Below are 21,092 nucleotides of genomic sequence, written 5' to 3' on the forward strand. Positions count from 1 at the left end.
ACTTCACATGGATCTACACTGGATCTGTGTTACTAAATGAAAGTGGTAAGGAAATGAGAAATGGAAAACAAAAACCCCTCTGTAAATGTTAACTCATACACCATTATCAGCTCTTTGCATGCCTATTTATTCCAAACAGGGCCAAATATCACTGAAAATGTTTTTCTTCATGTTTTTAACCAGAGGGGCTCGTTCTATCACTACCATTATAAAGTACCTTTCTGGGACATCCTCTCCTGGAATGTGTTGAATAGTTACTCATTACAGTAACTGCAGCTCACCATGGTTTAAGAGCCAGGAGCAGGTGACAGAAATGTGTAAATCAGACATGATCTTTTCTCAACATATTTGAAACAAAATTTATACAAAATTGGAATAGGATGTTGAGGATAACTCCTATGCTGCCCCTGGGGCTGGTGAATGCCACGTGAACAGAGGGTAAAATGTCCTGCATGTCAAATGAGAACATCATGAATTTGTAAGAGCCTGTTTGTATTACCCGGACGTTTGAGCTACAAGATGCAGCACTTGGCTCTGGATCTAAAGGCAATTTTTTATTGTATATTTTATTACTGTTTATAAAAGCAGTTGAAAAAAACAACAGAATATGTAACACATTTTCTTTCCTGAGGTCTTTAGTCCATTAACTTTCTATTATTTCAAGTGGCTAGACTAGAAATTTAAGTCATTGTTATTTATATTAGGGATAAAACTAAGCATTCAGCTGAGCTCCAGGCTGCATTATGAGAGTTGCTGCGTCAGGATTTGAGAATGGTGATCTGAAATACAAAAAGATCAAGACAGACTGATTAATCCTATGATTAAATCTTCTCACAAGCCATGTAAGAACAGGTCTTCACTCTTGGTCCTATTGCAAACTCCTTGTGTGGCCACAGTCAGCCTTTCATGGTTATTTTTTGAAGATGTATGCCAAAAAACCCTAACACCATATTTAATGTGTTGGCATTTATGAATACCTCGATCCCCTGGTAGATTAAAGGGCCATAATGTTCAGATTAATTTTAAGATATTTTCTGCCCTGTTTGGGGTAAGTTTCAGCAATTCTCACCTTCAGAGATCTTCAGCCTTCAGTTCCCCATGAGAGATTTAGTCCAGGTCTGTAATGGCTGAAGGTTGGTTGATTGGTGTTCAATGGCTTATTTGATAACCACTGCTATGAAACATCATTCCAGTTAGCTAAAAGAGAAAGGAGAGATGGTTGTGTTTAAAGGAACAAAAGAGGGATGCAGAAATTAATGACCTTGCCTCCAGCTATCCTGCAGACTTGCTGTGTGACTGGGAGGGAGTCTGCTAATCACTCGATGAGTTGGTTCACCACTTAACAATAGTCCTTCCTTCTTCCTACTCCTTGTGATGTATGTTTAGCTTGTCAAGTCTCCAAGGTAGGAAACATCCATGTGAGATGTGCCTTGGCTGGTGTCACAAGGCCACGGTCAGGTGAGAAACTTTTGGGGGCAGGCATGTTGGCATAGCTTATGTACATGATAACCAGAACCAGACTCTTTGTCAGGCAGAGAAAAGAGGTGCCAGAGCTGGAACAGGCAGGAAGACTAAACTCATCATACTGAGAAGTGCTACTCTAGGGAAAGATTTGGGGGTTGGGGAGGAGCTTGCCTTGCTAATGCCTACACTCTACCTGCTCACAGGAGATTGTATACCATGCTCTAGGGCTGGCAAGTCAGGACTTATCTGCTGGAGAACAAATTCTGAGAGACACTAGATGCCATTTCTGTGCCTCAGGCTGCTGTAACCTATTCTCCTTCAGCAGCAATTCTCATAGGATCTAAATCCAAGGTAGGGTTCTAGCGATCCTGAAATGTATCCATTGCAACATTTGCAGGCAATGGAGCTGGCAGCTTAGGAGTTGCCTCTGGGCTTGGCATGGGCTTAAACTACTCATGAGCTATCTGGGCTCCTCAGCTTGATTTCCATCCTTGTTTGACTCATACTTTATTTCAAGGATTGTTTGCATTTTTATGCCTCTGAGACTAGATCCCGTGGGAATCCTTCCCAAACTCTCTGCCTTGACCTCCTGCACTTCCAGCCCATAACCCCTTCTCAGAAGAGGTCATCTGATACTCCACCATAAATACATGAAACAACACCTTATGCTTTTATGGGATTTTGTCCAAGTTTTCTAGTTTCTCAGCACCTCTGAAAGTGGATTTAACTCCAGGTTTGATAGAGCCCCAAACAACTTGGTCTAGTGGGTAGCACCCTTGCCCATGGCAGAGGGTTGAAACTAGATGATTTTTAAGGTCTCTTCCAGCCAAAATCTTTCTATGATTTTATGGTTCTGTGATTCAGATCATTGTGCTATAGTGCGAGGGAAGCAACCAGAGGAGCATTTTGAGAAAACTTCCCCAGTTCTCCAGTTAGTTACAGGTGTTACCTTGGCCTTAGCCTGTTAATTAGCTCAGCACTCATTATCTACAAGACATCTTATCTAACCAAGTAGTTTACAGAGAGGGATACCTCAGAGATGGGTAACAAGATGAAGTGATGGTACTGCCACAGTTCTCTTCTGGCACTGTGGGGAGGCCAAGTGTTTATTTGTACATGACTGAAATTACTTCAGTCCCATACTAACTATGGAGGGGAGACTGTGAAAGTCAAGCTTATGTATTCTTAGAAGTGTACCTGTGAGTAAAAAAAAATCATATATGCATAGGAATTCACAGCTAATACCCACCAAAGCTCATTTTCACTTATGTGCAGTTTCAAGATAAACACATCTGCATGTGTGTACTCATGCTAACAACCAGACCTAGGTTTTCAGTAGGAACCCACAATGTCACAGGCTGTTCAGTGGAAAGGTCAGTGCAAGTTGCTGACAGTCTTAATTCATCCACTTTCTGGGTAGATGTTGCTTCCTGGGACCAGGGACCAGGTAGAGCAAACAATAACCATAGAGGTATAACTAATGTACAGATATCAAAGGTCTTTTTGCTTGTATGTGGTCCACTACTTGTCTGTTGGATGATATATCTGGGCATGTACCTGATATTACCTGGTTAATCATCAAAGAAAGTATATGCCTCTGAAAATAACCCAAAGAAATTATGCTTCCACTAAAATAGGATGAATGTGCTGGCCAAAGTCGGAGTACTCTTCCTGTGCCTCTGATCTGTGAGACAAGTACCTTCAACCATGAAATATATAAAAGAATACACACTTAAATATAAGATACTGGGCAGGTAAATCAACAAAAGGTTTGCAAAGATATATGGAAAACCTTCCAGAATGATGAAAGATGAGTTGCTGGGGAGGTCTACAGCCAAATATCTGTACTGGCCCTTCCTGCTCCCTCCCTGCTCTGCGAGGCACATATCTGCCTCACACCAAGGAGAAAGGAGACTCCTGAAGGACTGTTGGGCACCAGTCCCAGCCTTTCACACATGTCAATGCTCTGTGGCTTCAGGAGCAGAGTGGGTCTGATGGGAAAGGGTGGCTACTCTGTGCTGCTTGCTGAGAAATGAATGGAGGGACCAACACCTCCAGCTCCTTGCCTAAAATCAGAGTTTCTCATGCTCCTCTCTGATGTGGTTAGTGTTTTACCAGAAATGCTGCAGCTGCTGGACCCAAAGAACAGAGAGCTCTAGATGTTATGGCAAGAAAACATCACTGAGTCTTGCTGAATTGCAATAATGCTGCTTCGTCCTGGGTGTTATCCTGAGAAACTTAAATTCCTCAGTCCCTCAGGGCTTGTGGTGAAGTGAATGGCAAAGCCTCAATCAGTTCAAGAGCAACAAAATTGGGATTTTATTCAGGTAGGTGTTTTTTCCCCTCCCAGAAATGCAATGAGACCACATCCTCTGCTGTAATCAAACAGCACTTGTACTTGTCAGGAACAATTCCCCTGACCTCACTACACTACATAAACCAACACACACATAGATGCAATAGAATCCAACTAAAAAAAAAAAACAAACACCACCACCAACTTTCTTTGAAATCATTTTGGCCAGACTCCTTTCATTTAATAGAAATGTTGTGATACAGTGCAACAATACATCCTGCATGCCAGAACAAGAAGAATGCCACTTTTGTGTAGGTAGGGAAATAGTTGTGATGCACAAAAGAGATACTGTTTTTCCATCAGTTTGGCCAAACTTTACACTTAGCTTCTCATGTCAGGAGAGGGTGTGACAGTAGATAGGATGTAGCCTTTGAAATTCCATCTCCGCAGAGAAAAGACAGATGGAATCCAGCTGGCGGATATCACACACGTTTTCTGTTCTCCTTCATATCACAGATCTGATAAACACAGAAGAATAGCAAGCCTTTATAGAATGCAGATGAACAGAGAAGCCTATCTGTATGTAAAAGGGAAGGGCCTCAGTTGACTGAATACTTATTTCTCCTAAATGAAATTTAACTCCCACGATCTCATAAAGTGAGAACCTACCTGTTGGAGGCACATATTTGATTATATACCATACAAATTTCTTGACCTCCCATGGCTGTTGTTATCCTGGTCTCATTTAACATCATGCCATGTCAGACTGACATGGATATCAAGGAAAGGTGATGCAGGAGGAAGATGTCCTGCAGGAGTTCACTGGGTTGTGAATCATTGTTTCATAGAGCACGATTGCTAGTCATCCAAAGTCTGCATTCTGGCTTTTTAAATAAGATCTTAGAGACCTGGGAATAATGTGCTAAGACAAGTGTTGTCTGGTGATGGGAACCAGGAAATGGTAGCTGTGAATACCTGAGTGAGAATGACTCATCCAGTGACCTCCTTTGGCTTTGCTGCGTCCTCTTGTAACCTCCTCATCTCTCCTGCTTCAGACAGAGCTGCAAGGCTTTGTTACTCAGAGGATTTTGTGATATGATTCTGTGCTCTCCAGTAAACCTGACACAATTAATAAGAGAAGATGCCTAAGTAGCACAGGCTATTATTGTTGGTTTCAACTGTGCAGATATTGGGTCACTTTCTAAAAGGTTTTTGATTAATAGAGGGTGAATTTTGATCTCCTTTTACCCAATAAGTCAGCACTGTCTTAATGGAAAATGAAGCCATGACAGAAGATGGCATTATGTTAGTTTAGATTTCTTCCCTACCCAAAGGAGCTGATGTTGCCATGAATTCCACAGAGGTAAATTTTAAGTCTATATTCATTTGATTCACCCCTATACTGGGACAGTACTCATGTATCTTTTTTTCTGTTTTCTCCTGTATAAGTTACAGTGAAGCATTCCCTTCCTTCCCTGCTATTCTTATATGGATGAAGGAATTGGTGTTACACAAAAGAAATCCCAGAAGACAGATCTTCTATCAGTATCAGCAAAATTCTCAGTTGCTTTTTAAATATCAGGTCCTGAGCTTGGTTCACTACAACCACTTAAATTAAATTATAATTTGTGAGGTCATAGGCTCAAGTGTTTCTTTTATTTCTCCTCAAAGGAAGCAGTGAAACCCATTAACAAAAGACTTCTGGACTCTTGAAAGACACATAAAAGATCACAGGTTGCTACAGAAATATAGATTATTGGACCTTCAACTCCTGTTTCCAACAGCTGCTACATCTGCTGTTCCAGACCATGCTGCAATCTTCTGTTACCCCTAAACCTTATGTAGCCCCTCCGCTTTTGGTTGCTGGATTTCAAACCAAGAAAATAAACCCGTAGTAGTGAGACACCTAAAACCAGAGGTAATTTTAAGAAGATTTACCCAAAGCCAATTGCACTGAGTAGGGAAAATCTACTCATGACTTTCACTGAATGACTTTACTCACTCCTCATATTTTTTTTAAGTCAATCTTTCAAAATGAAATTTTGAGTTCATACAACCCTAGCTCCTGGACTTAAGTCTGTGTCCATTTTGAAGCACACAATGCATTGTGTTGAACCTAAGCCGAAGTCTCCAGTGCCTTTGTCTCCTGTGCACTTTACTGCACACTGGAAACTCCTCCTCAGCTCCAGCTCTGATTTTCCTATTCAGGACAGCAAGCATCTGCTGTATTTTCCACCTGCTGTCCGAAAATCACAGATCAGGAGAAAACTGTGTCTTCCTTGAAGAATATAAAGCTTTGGCAGGTGATAGGTTTCATCTGTCTGATAACAAGATAACGACAGAGGCAGAAATTGGATTAGAAATGCACTTTGAGGGGGAATTGTTTCCTGTATCCTTTAAATTTTGTTTTCTGTTTTCTGAAGTCAGTTATAGTGACTTTCCTAACATTGCTTCTCTGTTTTCAGACAATAAAAATCTTGTTGGCTATAACAGCAGAGAATATAATATACTAAAGGCTTTGGGGTCATTCTGGACCTGTGGATGCTTTCTTTATTTTCTATTAATTTTTCAGGGGTCCTCTGTTTATCTGCCCTTTACCCAAGTTTGATTTAGACTCAAAACATTCTTGGAAAAGAAAGGGGGGGAAAAAAACCCCCATTAATGATGTCTCAATACATTGAATTGTTTTCCAGCAACACGTGCTCTGTGGAAGATTTTGTGTTTTGTTGCTTCAAATAGATGCCATGTACCATTTGGGAAGCTTGAATTCTAAATGTCCTTTCTATATAAGAACACAGTATGGAAAGACAGAAAACCTAACCAAAGCCTGAAAGAAGTGAATTTGGCATTCAAGAACACATACCGAGTAGTGACAAGGTTTGTAGCAGTCATACACAATGGAGAAGCTCTTCTTGTGCAATGCAGTACAGGTTCATCAGTTCCTAAGCCCACTTATTTGGGAATTTTATTAGAACGTTTCATAAAGTACCAGGTTCAAGTACTGACACTTTCAATTTGAAATCACAAAGGTATGAAAAGTCACACAGCTACAGCCAATAGTTGTTCTGCTTCCCTGAGGAAACAAGCTTTGCTTTTCAGATGGATTTCTCCGGGATTCACTGTTTGCACTGTCATCTGTAACACAGATCAGGAATCTTCTGAGAAAGCGGTCCCACAGTGAATTTTGTCCCAGATTCAAAACTGCCTTGAATGCAGGCCTTTGCCACAAGTCGTGAACAGCAAAGAGGTCAGAAACTGCAGTAGGATGAAAACAAAACACACCGAACTCCTGAGTAGCTGCAAAAATAAGCTTATCTTGTACTCACCTAGAACAAAGTTGTAGACTCACCGTTCATGTCACCTTGAACTCTAATGGTTGTTGACAGTGAAAAAAACAGACTCTCCCACAAACAACTGAGATACAAAACCAAGAAAATGAGTGAAAAAAAGGAAATTGTGCCTCCTACATTTTGTTCCATTCTCTCTGTAGACTTTGTGTCTGTAGTTGCTGCTGAATATCTTCTACACTGATCCCAGCTGAGATGTGTTGGGCTGAATCACACACAACAAACTGGAGTTGGATTGTTGGGGTCAGTGATCCAGTGGAGGTTGGGGAAAATTGTGCTCATGGGATGGGATGTGCAGGCTGGAAATGTGATATTAGCAAAGACTATTAATAACTGATACTTCTGCTCCTTTAACAAGCAGGAAAACACGAGCCTTATGAAAAATGTCTCTTGAGGACTGCTGAAGAAACTAGGAACATTTATCCTATTTCACATCACTGGGGCTATTAACAACCCTCAAATCTTTTCTTTGAGTGCCTTTCACTGGGTTTAATAGAAGTACACAGCTCACAAGCACAAAATCACTATTTATTGCCAAAACATGCAGTAATAGATTTGGACTAACCTGCTAGCAGGCTAAACATTAATAGCATTCACCATGTGCTGCTGCAGTGCATTCCCCCTGTTCCCTCTCCTGGATGGGCAACTGTCAGTCTCTTGCCTTTTTGCTTCATCCACCTTTCTGCTCTTTCCCTTAAGGTTCTACATCTTGTGATGTTTCTGTTTTTTTCTCTGAAGTTTTGATGACTTTGATCACATCTTTATTTTTAACAATTGGTATTGACTCATTTCTCACTGTTGTGTTCTGTTTTCACACTTTACATGTGTTAGGGGTCTATATACTCACACACAGACTAATGGGTTCTGAGTCACTGGTAAAGCAGAGGATTTTCTAGAGAGCTATAGATTTATTTTCTGGAAAGAATAAGTGGTCTTAGACTCTACACACACAAACCACAGACTCTCACCTCAACACAGATAAAATCCACGGGGGAAGATGGATCCTTTTAATGCCCTAGTCACTTACACACGTGACTATAATTCAGTTTCTACATCTTTTCACCTTCATGGATCTTCCCAAGCATTCTCCCAAGAATATGTTTCATATCATTCTGTGCCCACAAGAAAACACTGTCATGTAATATCATGGTATATTGTCTGCAGTAAATGGGAAAAGGACAAGATCTGAAGTTCTGGGACTTTCTTCTTATCAGAAATAGTCCACAGCATATTCTGTGCCTCAGAATGAGAAGCCTCATTGCAGCACTGGCTTGTCAAGCTAGGACTGGTGTCCCACATCATCAGTGTCTGGTACCTGGTATTCATCTGGTCTTTCCACTTAATATAAGGTAGCTCCCTGTAGCAATATCTAACAGAAGCAAGTTTCAAACAGTATCACTTGAAATATGAATGAGAGCAGAAATTGGCATCAGTGCTGTCAATTTTCTTCCTTTGGTTACATGCTCCTCACTGCTCCTGAAAGTAAAGAATATTGCTTACTGGATTCCGTCATTTCCTCCTTCTCCATTTTTTTGAAGCTTTTTAATTATTGCATTATGAAAGAGAAGGGAAAATACCAAAGACAGGCACAAGGTGGAAGAAACACATCCCCAAGATCCAGTAGCAAGTTGCTTGTCGACCTGGCTGCTTCCTAGACATGCAAAAAACTCTATGAAAAGGACAGGAAGAAAACACAGATAGAGAAGGCCTCTTTAATCTAGCAGAAAAGAAGGATCCCAGAGACAAATAAAAGCCATAATCATTCATAAGAAAAATAAATTGGCAGCAGAGATGATTAATCACTGGAACAGTACACAGGGAAGTTGTAAAGTTATTCCCTGCATCCTCATGTCTTCAAATCAGGACTGTATTGTCTTCTGTAAAATCTGCTTTGATCAAAGAAGTTCTTCAGCTTGAAACAGAAGAGGTCGAATTAGATAAGGTGATCATTCCTCTGAACTTAAAACTCTACAAATATGTGCCTTCAGAGAGAAAGGCCAGACTGTGCTTGCAGTCTGGCACAGAAACACCAGAAATTTCAGTTCGAGGCCTGGCTCTGTTATAGATTTCCAGAATAACCACGAGAAAGTTGTGTAGTTTATCTGTGCCTCTGTTCACCATCTGTAAAGTCTGGAGAATAATCCTTATCCTGTTCAGCTTTTTAGCTTTTTGGGGTATGGAAAGCAACTTATTAGGTGTCAGTACAGACCTTTCCTAAGATCTGCAAAGGAAGGTCTATAAGCATCATTGCAAAGCATCTGTATCCATAAACAAAACTTGATTGCACAGAAGGAAAATATATTAGTAGGGAGATAAAAAAATGCTTTGCTTTCTGCACTATCCTCCTGAGTGCAGTTAGAAAGCAACACATCAGAGTGTGGGGATGGTCACTCAGCCAGAGAATTATGATTTCATCTCAGGATGCTTCTGGATACAAATAACATCCAAGGCCTCTTCACGAGGGAGCCTCTCACTTCCTCCAGTGGCATTTGTAACATTGCACCCATTTATGTTCTCAACAACAATAATCAAATGACCAGTGTCTGTCTCTATCTATGCACAATGAAGACTTGTGCTCCCTTTGCTTAGCTAAGAAACTTCATGAGCTTCTGCCAAGAAGCAAAAGATCATTTTGAATGGCTGGAACAAATTCAAACCATGTCCCAGAGAGCTGGAAGGCTCACAGGCTTGTCCATTGCCCAGCTGCTCCTCCCTTCCCTACATCTTCATTGTGTCCATTTGTCTATATCCCTGCTGGAGTTAAATTATCTGACTGCTCCGCCTGGTAGCTGGACACGCTTCCAGCTTTGCCCTTTGCCTGCCACTGGAGCTGAAATATGAATAGCTTTTCATGGCATGTAGGAAGTGGGCTTTAGGAAATGAGCTGAACATGAGCTGGGCTTCTACTCAGCCAGGGAGAAAAGGATTGCATCCCAGCTGAAACCTCAGAGCAACATCTTGGTGAGTCTTTATGTGAGCTGCTGTTAGTTAGGTCTGCTCCAGAGGCAATGGGAACTTAGTCAGCAGTCTCTTGCTAAGATTCAAAGTACATATAAGATGCTCTTTGCTCCAAAAACTTCCAGGTTTAGTCCCTGATAAGGGTCAGAGTGGACTTGCATGTATAACAACACATATATACGTAAATATATACAAAACATGTTGTAACATAACACACATAGCAATGCTTCACACATATAAGGGAAAGCATAGGTTTCTTTGTCTGTGAAGATAACTACTTCAGCAGTGAGTTAAGTCCTACTAAGGCATCTTCTTTAAACAGAAAAAACATAGCTAACAAAAGAAAGCAGGAGACACCTACACACAGATTTTTCTTGGGCTATGCTAAGGGTTGCAAGGAGAATAATAGGCACCATTGTTTCCAGTTCCCCACTACTCCTAACAAACCTCATCAAGCTACAAGCATGACCGATGTCAGAGTAAGGCACTGAAAGATATATGAAGGGCTGGAGGAGGAAAGGAAGAGACAGCTGTTGGGATGAGTGGAGGACCATATCAGAAATACAGTAAGACACAGCTCCACAGAGCTAAAAGATGCAGTTGTATTATCCTGCCAAGCCCTCCTTGGCACAATGTCTCTGTATGTGATCCTCTTAGTCTATCGCTGGTTCTCTGCGATATGTGTCTATCTGGTTTCTCATGGCTGCCATAAACCCTTCTACTGCACTAATCTCATTTAACAGTTCCACTGACTTGAAAAGAGCCCAAGTAAAATTGCTGTGCAATTTCTGCTGGCATTATTATGGCTGTATCACTTGTCAGCTTTCATAAACAAGATAAATATAGTTAAAACATCAGATATGAAGAAAGCTGGCATGTTACACCAGCCCATCAGCAATATTGTTTGACAGGTACCTTATAAAAAAAGAAACAAGAAGGTGCCAGAGAGGATAATAACTTCAAATTTCTATTTTTGCAAAATTCTTTTACCCAAGGAGGCTGTAAGAACTGTGTTTGCTACCCTACCTTTTCAGCACCATTATCTAAGTTGTCACACAGCAGCTTGGACATAGATTGACTCCCTAAAAGCAGTGAGTTTTGGTATCAGTCTCAGTATCTTACAGAGCTTCTCATCTCAGTACATCACTGGGATCCAACTACCTGGAGGATAAAAGTTAGAACATCAGCAGGCATGCAAAGCTGGAAGGAGGCGAGGGGGAAATGTTCCTGTTAGAGCACAGGGAAAACCCCTTCTCACAATTGATTTCTAACATGTTTGCACAGCAAGAGGACATCCCATCTGAAGGGCCTGTGTGAAAGATCATCCCCCACTCTTCCCCACACAAGTGGTTGGTTTGTGCCTGCAGCTATTCTTGTGCTCCAAAGAAGACAAGAATCTCCCCTCTAGCACCTGCATGAAAAGATCAAGCCCAAGAAATCTCCCTGTGCCCAGGAAGTACCCACGCTCTCTGCTCCCTTATCACCTTCTGGAGCAAGGTGATGGAGAGGTGGGATGGGGAGGGTAAGCTCCCAGTCCCACATGGTGCTGACCAGGGTGTGCCAGTGGCACAGTCCAAGAGGGACAATCCGTGGGGTAAGTCTGGGTCCCCCATTGCTGTCAAGCCCTGAGCCCTCTCAGGCCACATGGAGGTCAAACCAGTGACAGAAAACATGAGTCAGCTGTGCTGAGATCTGAGCCCATGGCTCCAGGGAAAGTAGATGCTTCCTAATATAGGGCCAGGACACTTTCTGGAAAAAAATCAGAGATCATGGGAGAGACTGGATTAGCTCCTAGCCAGAGAGGAAGAACCAGCCCTAAAAATAACTGAGTGATAAAGACCAGTGAGAGAGGTCAAGCCATTGATGCTCATCAGACAACATGGCTGGTTTCCACCATTGTCTGAGTGCTATATAGTCAATATCGAACTTCAGTAACGATACACAGTTCTTGATACTTGCACAACTGTAAGACAGAATGGTACAGATTTTCAGCATTTGTATTTAGGACACTTATGATGTCATTTTTTTTCCAGAAGTACTGGACATCAAAGTCTTGACATATACTTGTGGGGAGAGGTGTTGAGATGTGAGGATGGCAGGCTGGGCAGACAGATCAGGATGGTAGGTTCAAATAAAGAGCTCTTTGTCTTGTGACATCTTGCTTTTGAGGAAATAAAATTCCCATCTCTCCACACTTGTGCCTTTCCTATTGCAGTAAGTAAGAGTGAAAAACACATAGTATTTCAGGTGGAAGCTGAACGGAAAATATTTTCCTGTCTTAGATTGGGGTAAAGTGGTTGATCATGTTGTCTTCAAACTTTTCAATTTCTCGTAAAGAAATAGAGTCCCGTTTGTGGATTTGTGTCTAAGCTGTGTGACAGACATGAATTTGAGCCTTGCTTTGGATTCATGCTGAAGGTCACATCCAGTTGATCCACATACAAATAGGCACCTTCTTCTTAAAGACAGGAAGACACAGGCAGTAAAGGGTGATGTCAGCTTCTTCTGGGCTGCAGCCTGTGAAAATCACGCACCGTTTGCACTGCAAACCTTACCACATTGACTCAAGACAAGCTTTGTGCAAAGGAACCTCTTCAGTCTCAAAATGAGTCAGAACACATACAGTTCTGGCACCCCAATTTATCTAATGCCCAGGAGCAATCAAGGAAGGTGAGAAAAAGAAAGAAACTTCTAGTTGAAATGGGCTCACCACTCCTGTTGTCACCTTGGCTCCCTACTGATGTTCTATCAGATCTTCTCACTGTGGTTTTAAGAGGTGATATATGCATGCAGAGAGATATATGTATGCTACTGATTAACTATGGTAACTTCTGGAAACAGCAATAAATAATCTAGAAAAAATACATGCTAGAACATTTGTCTCTGAAGACAGGTATGATCAGCCAGGCATTATTGATCAGAGTATCAATGTTATAAGTTTATGTACTTTCTGAACATTTACAGCCTTCTTTCAGCTGATTAGAAGTCACTATTGATAGTAGACAATAATTTACTTCATAAAAAAAATATAGTCCTTGGAACACTGGTGAGTAAATGGCCTCAATCTGTCCATGTTTATGTAGAGAGTTTTCCAGATCATTGAGGACTATGAAAATGAAACAAACTGAGTGTGTGCGTGTGTGTCCTGGAAGGGTAATAAAACTCTCTGTCATTCATATTTGGACATTGTAATAAGTCATTTGTCAAACACCTGTCATTAAAGGAGGAAGGGGAAGAAGAACTGGTACAATTCTCCTAGGAGAACAACCTTCACTGTTTTCCCATACTCCACTTCACCTCTTAGCAATGATCTTATTAACATGGCTGCTGCTGTTGTTCAGGGTTGTGCTGAGACCACTGAACTGGTGCCATGGCAAGTAAACTGGATTTAAAGCAGTTCTGCTTTCCTCAGCCTCTGACCTCCCATGTGGATTATGGCTGGACCTCAGCTGGCACTGATGGGACAGCTTCAGCTGCTGCTGAAGTTACAGCAATGCCCGTGACAAACCAATTGTGTGTGTGAGAGAGAGCACGAGAGCTGGGGAATCTTGCATCAAAAATATGTTTAAAAGAGCCATTCCACTTTAATCCCCAGTTGCAACCATAAGCCATGTCTCTCTTTGTTTCTCCTCGCTGGTGTAGGAGCCCTGGTAGTTGTTTTGTCCATGGTTACAGAACAGCTCCTGAGCTGCGTAGGATCCTGCTCATTCTGGTTTTCACCACCTGCAGCAAGTGGACATGAATCCACAACATCCTTAGCTGCGTTCCAATCCAACCAAAACACAAACACTAATCATACGGTTACAAAGTCCTTTGGCTGCCTCAGATGGAAAGATTTATGTCCTCAAAGACTTGGCCAGCCCATTATTGCTCATTCATTGTGTTTGCCTACAAGTTATGACTTCTCTTTCCATTAACTTTTAATGCAACTCTAGCCTTGCCTCACTAAGCTCCAGGAAAATTGTAAAGGCAATTGTAAAGGCTGTTACTATGGACGTATAATCTCTTGGCAAAAGTATTGTGGACAAGAAGAGTCTCTCTCTATTGCAGGATAGTTCACAGCACTATACTCTATACTCTCACCCTTATGCAAGAGCCACATTTTTCTTCAAAGCAAATGTATAGTTTACATGTGCTTCAGTGAGATGCTTGAGCCAGAGAAAAGAGTAACATTTCCCAGATGAGGCATATGAATTCATTGAGCATGTCTGAATCATTGTGGGTCTAGTTGTGGTTTATTGCTATTCATAAAGCTCATTGCTGTCCTTACCTAGTGTTTCTCCACTGTTTCATTTTTGCTGAGTGCTCATCATCTTGCTATCAGCAGTCTAGGTCCTGAGGGGAATTTAATATTTCTAGTCCTTAGATTTTAACCCAAATCAGATTATATTGCTATGATATTGAATTTAGTGACTCAAGATGTTTTCCATTCCAGTTGTTTCCATTTAGGTAACATATCCCAAATTGTCTCTTCATTCTAGCTTTACAAACTCTTAGTCCTCCTTTGCAGGTGTATCCAAACCGGGAAGCCTCATGCCAAGTATCAGCAAACCACCTACACAGCAACCACCATCAAATCACAGATGAATTTTTCATATATAGGCATGAGATGGTTTGCCTACTCTCATTAGTTTGGTGTGCTGGAATGGCATGTAGATAGATGCCTCTGCCCTGGAGCCCTGGTTATTCACCCAAAGTGTAGGAGATTCCTGCATGCCTCTGAACCACCAAGGGTTTCCAGAATGGGCCAGAGGTGCCCAGGAATGCCTAAGAATAGGCAAGAATGGAGAGAAGTTATTGCAAATCCTCATGGTCTGGGTTAAATTTCCTTCTTTCCTTAACAACTGCTTTAGGTTTAGCAGCTGCAGCATTTCTGGCAAAGTGCAAACCACATCAGAGAGGAGCAGCAGACACCCAGTTTTAGCCAAGGAGGTGGTGCCATGGCCTCTATTCATTCCCCAGCAAGCAGACCCAGCATCTGTCCTTTCCCACTGTCTGGTGGCCCACTCAAACCAAACAGCAAACAGGCAACTCTGCTGGCTATGCTATGAGCAAGCTGAACAGCAAAGAGTGCTTTGCTGAAGTACTAAGGTCTAAACCCATTTAGTCCTGCTTGGGGACCACAACTCACTTCTGCCGCAGTAGGTGTTGCTCCAAGGCATCCATCCCCCTCTGGTGGCAAGGTGCTCTGGGACTACCCAAAGCCCTCCCAGGTATTGAGGGCTTTGTCCTGCCCTTGCACTTGTGTGAATCCAAGAAAACCTCAAGGCAGACCTTGTGTGGGGCTGGAGTCCCCCTGCTCAGCCTCTGTTCCCATGTGAAGGGGCTGCACAGCGGGTGACTCAGGCACTCGCAGGATCTCCAGCACGGGTGAGTCAGTGCAGGGAGAGGAGCAGCTGCAACTAGTGGAGGAGAAAGCCTGGCTGCTTGATATCTAATAAATCATTCACAGTGGCTGGGGAACTGGAAGCTCCACAAGCAAGGGAATGCAAAGTAGCCTGAATTTGTTGTTCTTCCTCAGTCGCCTGTCAGTGCTGTGCCAAACACAAGGCAAGAGGCACCATACCCCTGCTTTATCCATTTGTGGTCACAGTTTTTGAGGCCAGAAAATGCTGTTGCAGTCACCTAGCCTGACACCCTGCCTCACAGAGGAAATATCTTCTGCATCAAGCCTTAACTCGTGTTTCACGCAGCACCATACCTTGCGTGACCCATGGGATCCCCAGCCATCGCCTGGGCTGTTGTAGATACTCAAAGGTCAGTTGGACCTAACAGGCCCCAACATTTCCCTTCCTACTTTCTGTTTGCAGTCTTTCACCATGGGCAACAAACTGACTGATTAATAATTACAACAATTAACTTTCACCATATAATAGAGAAAAAAAAATCAGATTAGGTGTGTGGTTGGTAATCTGGAGGTCATGGAAAAATCAATGTACCCAATAAAAATGAAAGCATTATTTCCTTGTTTATCAAACAAGTTATTAAGTGTTTTATGCATCAAGGCTATGCACTGTGACATAAACTAGAAAATTAAGGGAGTTTAAGTGTCTTGGCTCTGTCCACATAGTGGTGGTGAAGCATGTCTTCCATTCTTTATTAACTCTTAGAAATTTTCAGGAAACTTTCCAGTGAAATTATTTTCAGAGATAGTAAGACTTTGTGAGGTGTCAAAATTATTTTCTGATGACACCTGTGTACCTTCAGAAGGAAAAAAATCACCTTTGTGTCAAAAATCAACCCACTGGAGATGTAGGTTATAGCTAAGGCTAATATTTTTAAACCTGCTTGTCCAAAACTAGACTTCTAGAAGGAAAAATTAAAAACAACCCAAATCAAGGTCCTAACAATTTATTTCCACTGTATATATTTGTTTATTAAAAGGAGCCTGTGCATTAAATCTGTGGATGAGAAGGCATAAGCCAACCAAGGTGATAGAGAACATCACCAAGGGCAGCAAATCAGAAGGACTGTCTTTTAACAAGTTGCACACTCTCCACCATCCATCCAAGAGCAGTCACATGGGAGAATGGTGGGAAGAAGGCAGAGCATGTCATGCCAGCAGCTGCTGAAGCGACACTGATGTGATAACACAGACTTAATAATGTTGCTTTCCAAAGAACCTAAAACTTTTTGATATTTCTGCAAACTGTTCCTCAATATATTCTGACCTCTGTCTGTGGCATCATTATGCTTCCTCAGTGAGAAATTATTATGGAACAAATTAAATTTGGATTGATAATTTTGCCTCTGGGTTGGCTATATCCTGGGCATTAATCCTCTAAAAGCGCTGTGGATATACTAATTGTCAATGCAATACTTATGAAAAATAAAGGCCACTATATAATTATATATATTTTTTCCATCTTTTAGATTACAACATTGTAATAACAGCTTCAGGAGAGGATGTTTCCTAAGTGACAGACGGAGGTTAATAACTTTGACTTTGCCTCTGGACATACAAGCTCCTTCTAGCTAGATGGCAGTTCCCAAGAAATATGGGAATTGTCTCAGGTATTATTGGTTTAACTCTACTTTTGATTCCATGCCAGCCACTAGGTGTGGTGCCTCTTGTATTACAGTCATCTCTTTAACAGCTTTATGCATTCTCACTTTATTTGGTACTTCTACCTTGTACCAGAAGTAAAAAAGTGGATTTATTGTGACAATAATTTCATAATAAATACGGCTGTAAGGGCAGTAGAAGAAAAGCGGAAACCCAAACTTGCTACACCATGAGAAGGTACTCCAAGGAGCTGAAAGAGGGCATGGAGATTGCAAATGCAGTAAAGGAGCACAAACTCCTCAGGCTGTTACCTACCCCCTCCTGCAGCTCCTTGCACAGAGCTGGCTTGTCTGCACAGCACAAGGCAGTGCTGTTGAGCCACCCAAGGTGTGGGCATGCCTGTTCCTGGCTGAGGGATTAGGCAGGGAGAAGGGCTCAGCTGTTTGCAGCTATTCTGCAACCTCACTTGAGGAGAATTGTTTAGACATATTCCTCACCTTACTCGAATTTGCAGCCTAATGCAAAATCTGGTCAGGCTAAGGCAGAGTAAATTCCAGAGTAACGATGTGTTTGAGAGTCACACGTGCTGATCCAATGACACAAAGGCACGGGAATCACTGTTTGGGCCATGCATTAGAGCACGAGTCGGAAGAAGCTGAAGAACATGGAACATTCAGATACCTGTTGGATACAGCACTGGAGCAAGGTGCATTTATTTTTACTGATATATCTTCATTTCCTAACCCATAGGTTTTGTTGTTGCTGAGGATGGTTATGTATCAAATGGACTTTATATCCTCTTTCAGATTAATTTTAAACACCTTTATGTAAAGCTTTTTTTTTAATTAATCCTTTCCCAAAGACAGTAGTTAGCATTTTGTAAAAACAAGGGAGATTTACAGGTGCTTACCTTGCCGTGTAATGCTGATGCTCATCTGCGTCAGGAATTGAACAGTGTGTGTGTAATGATGGTCAGAACAAGGTGACCTGTAAATGTACACTTGGTAACTAAATGTGTCACCAAAACATAATGGAGCACTTTGCACCTTTTTCTGTGTCCTCTGATCACCACCCTCAGAGCCATTTTTTCAGCACTGATGACCGGATGGGAAAGGATGCCTATGTGTTTTAATGAAATGATCCAGCAAGGAAATGCCTGATGAAATGAGACTGCTGTGTTGGGTGAATTCAGAACAGTTATAACTGGGGTTGTAGTAGAAGCCTTTGCTGGATGCAAAGTTCATGGTGACTGAACTTTGGATTTTTAAGTTCAGGCTAAGTGCTGAGTCCGGACTTTCTGAATATTAAGTTAAAAAACCCCAAACACCTAAACCAAAACCACCTCTCAGCAAGAACTAAGAATAGCAGAAATATCGATATATTACAGAAACGAAACCAAATCTTAACATGGATTTTAGGATGCAGAATCACTTCAGACAAAGCTTAGTAGTTTTATTCATAGGCCTTCAAACATATTTTGAGTACCATAAGGATGAAAAAAATACAGCCTGTTTTAATTATACTATATTTTTATAGAGGTACATATTTGTCACTTTACTTTGAGGAATAAGTTGGCTAGAGAAAAAATGTCTTGACAAAAGGTTTGGGGAAACTTACCAAACATTGAATTTCCCACTGTTTTCAGCATGAAAACACATGCATGGTTACAGCATAAGCCAGTTAATGCATAGTTATCACTTGTACTACAGCACTAACCAAAGCTCTCAGTCACGATCAAAGACTTGTTCAAGATCATGTAAAAACCTGCTAGAAGACACATCCTCTGCCAGTTTCCCCTGAGCATTTTTCTTCTGTTTTCCCTCCTTCCACCAGAGTGTTTTCAGCTTTAAGGTCAGAAACAAACTATAATACTTTTGAGTGGATAGCAAATGGATCCCCCAGGAGAAAGGATATTGGAGTGTGGAGGGCAAGGGCAGAGGAAGAGGAGTTCCTAAAAACCCACACTGCTAACCTGCATCTGTCTTTCTTTAGCTGGGAGAGTGGTAGCAGCCAATTAACCTCTGCAACGTGGGTTTTTCATTAACTGCTAGAAATAGGAATGAGGACATCACTGCCAAAGATGGACCCAGTCACTGCCATGAGGTGCTGTGCAGGAAGGGCAGGTCCAGATGTGGAGAAAATAACTGCAGGGTCTTCTGGTCTTAAAAAGAGGGTAGGAGGCAGTACAAAAAGCACCTACATTAGATATCTCTATTAAAAGCAACTGCTAGACACTTCATTACATATTGAAAGTATCAGCTTTGTCATGAGTTTTGCTCACCAGAAAGGCAGAGGTATAGGAATCAGGAGAAAGTGAGACAATTTTCTTACTTGGGATGTATATTGTACAGCCCATATTTTAACGTTATACCTCTATCTATATAGGTAGAGCTGTGATGTGTGAAGGTTCAACTTAGAGGAAGGGAACTTAAATACTGGATGCTGAGCCAGTAACACCTTTCTGGAGTAGCTGGAAGAGCTACCAAGACCCTGTAACATATACACCTGTTGGACCTGAAATCTCAAAATGCAGGACTGAGAAGTCTACTTCAAGCCCAAACTTAGACATAACCTCCTGGTTCAACTCACCTACCCCAGCCAAAAATTAAATGGTGTCTGTTGACTCCATGTCAAAGATATTGCCCTTACTTTTGCTGAGCCATGAGGTTATTTACACATTGCTCCATCAGAAATTCCTCTGGAACCAGTGAAGCTTTTCACACCCAGTGAAGTCAGCCCATTATGATGCTATAAAATAAATGTAAGATTTCCAATGAACATCAGTGACAGACATAAAAATTGCTGGAATCTTCTGGCTACACTTCTATCATTGCTTTTTCCTATGGCTGTTACAGTGAATCAGCACCAACTCACCCTCCATCTGATCTCTTCTCCTTAACTGTGATCTAAGCAGAACACGCACATATTATACAGGAAAACATCAGACCTCTCACTCTGAAAATAACTGCATACATTTTCATGGTTCCTACATAATACAAGATAATCATCACCTTCCCTTCTGACCCCAAAGATTTCTAAATACATTTGAATTCAATGACTGCACTGCATTCCTATGCAAGTCCATAAGAGCAAAGTAATTTACTCAGGATTAATCTAGTGGCTAGTAAAATATGAGTGTAGTGCCTGATAGCAATGCTGTCACATAGAGATACAGAGCAGGGAGTATTTCTTCACTGAATGACTTTCCTCCTCTGATATTTTCTTATTGAAACATAAACACTTACTTAGCTTTTGCACAGTAGAAATGTCCCTTTTGGTATAATTACATTAAATGACATGTCTATATCTCTTGACATATTTACAACATTTAATACTCTTATAATTAATTTGTTTTGAAACATTGTTACCAGCCATCTTTAAAGTGATTACCTCAAATGACATGAGTGGTGTTAATTCATGAATATTTGCCATTTCAGCTTGTAGAAATTTCCTGGAAAGATGGTGTTGAATAGATTCATGGCATTAATCTGTTGCAAGTACATGGGTAATTTCCCCCCCCCCCCCCCCCCCCCCCCCCACTACACCCTTTAGAAGCTGTCTCTAGTAGGATTTGGTCATTCCCATGAAAGACTTCAACACTCCACTGGTCCACTTCTGGGTGGCATTAGAGCACTGCTCTCTCCTACATTTTTTGTTTGTTACCCGTCCCCTTCTTCCACTCAAAAGGACAAACTCTATAGATCATAGGAGTTATGGACCAACACAACTCAGACCTCTCTGACTTGTCTCTGAGACTTTTGAACTTTCCCCAGTAATGCTTGGTGTGGGAGGAGTTACGTGCCTGTGTATAAGCCACATATTTTTGGTGCTTGTAGATATCTCTCTGAAGAAACTGTGACTGGATTATCTTGTGAAACACTCAGAAACAGCAAAAGTTTCCAAGATTCAGAGTAGCAACGTTTAGACTTTGTACAAAAGGCCGGAAAAGTTTATATTCCATAAAAGATCATCATAGACCAAACATACAAATCCTAAGAATAGCCTTTCCTATAACATTTTA

The 21,092-nt window shown here is 41.4% G+C and overlaps 1 long non-coding RNA gene across 1 annotated transcript; it reads right to left on the bottom strand.

The window, feature by feature from the left end:
* Positions 1 to 670: 670 nt before the first annotated feature.
* LOC139671948 (uncharacterized) lies at positions 671 to 7,238 on the bottom strand. The gene is made up of 3 exons (XR_011697826.1): positions 7,087 to 7,238; positions 1,070 to 1,197; positions 671 to 779 (listed from the first exon to the last, which is right to left on the bottom strand). It is a non-coding gene; the product is annotated as an uncharacterized lncRNA (long non-coding RNA).
* Positions 7,239 to 21,092: the final 13,854 nt, after the last annotated feature.

The sequence above is a fragment of the Pithys albifrons genome, chromosome 5 (genome assembly GCF_047495875.1).
Source record: "Pithys albifrons albifrons isolate INPA30051 chromosome 5, PitAlb_v1, whole genome shotgun sequence".
Classification (NCBI taxonomy): domain Eukaryota; kingdom Metazoa; phylum Chordata; class Aves; order Passeriformes; family Thamnophilidae; genus Pithys; species Pithys albifrons.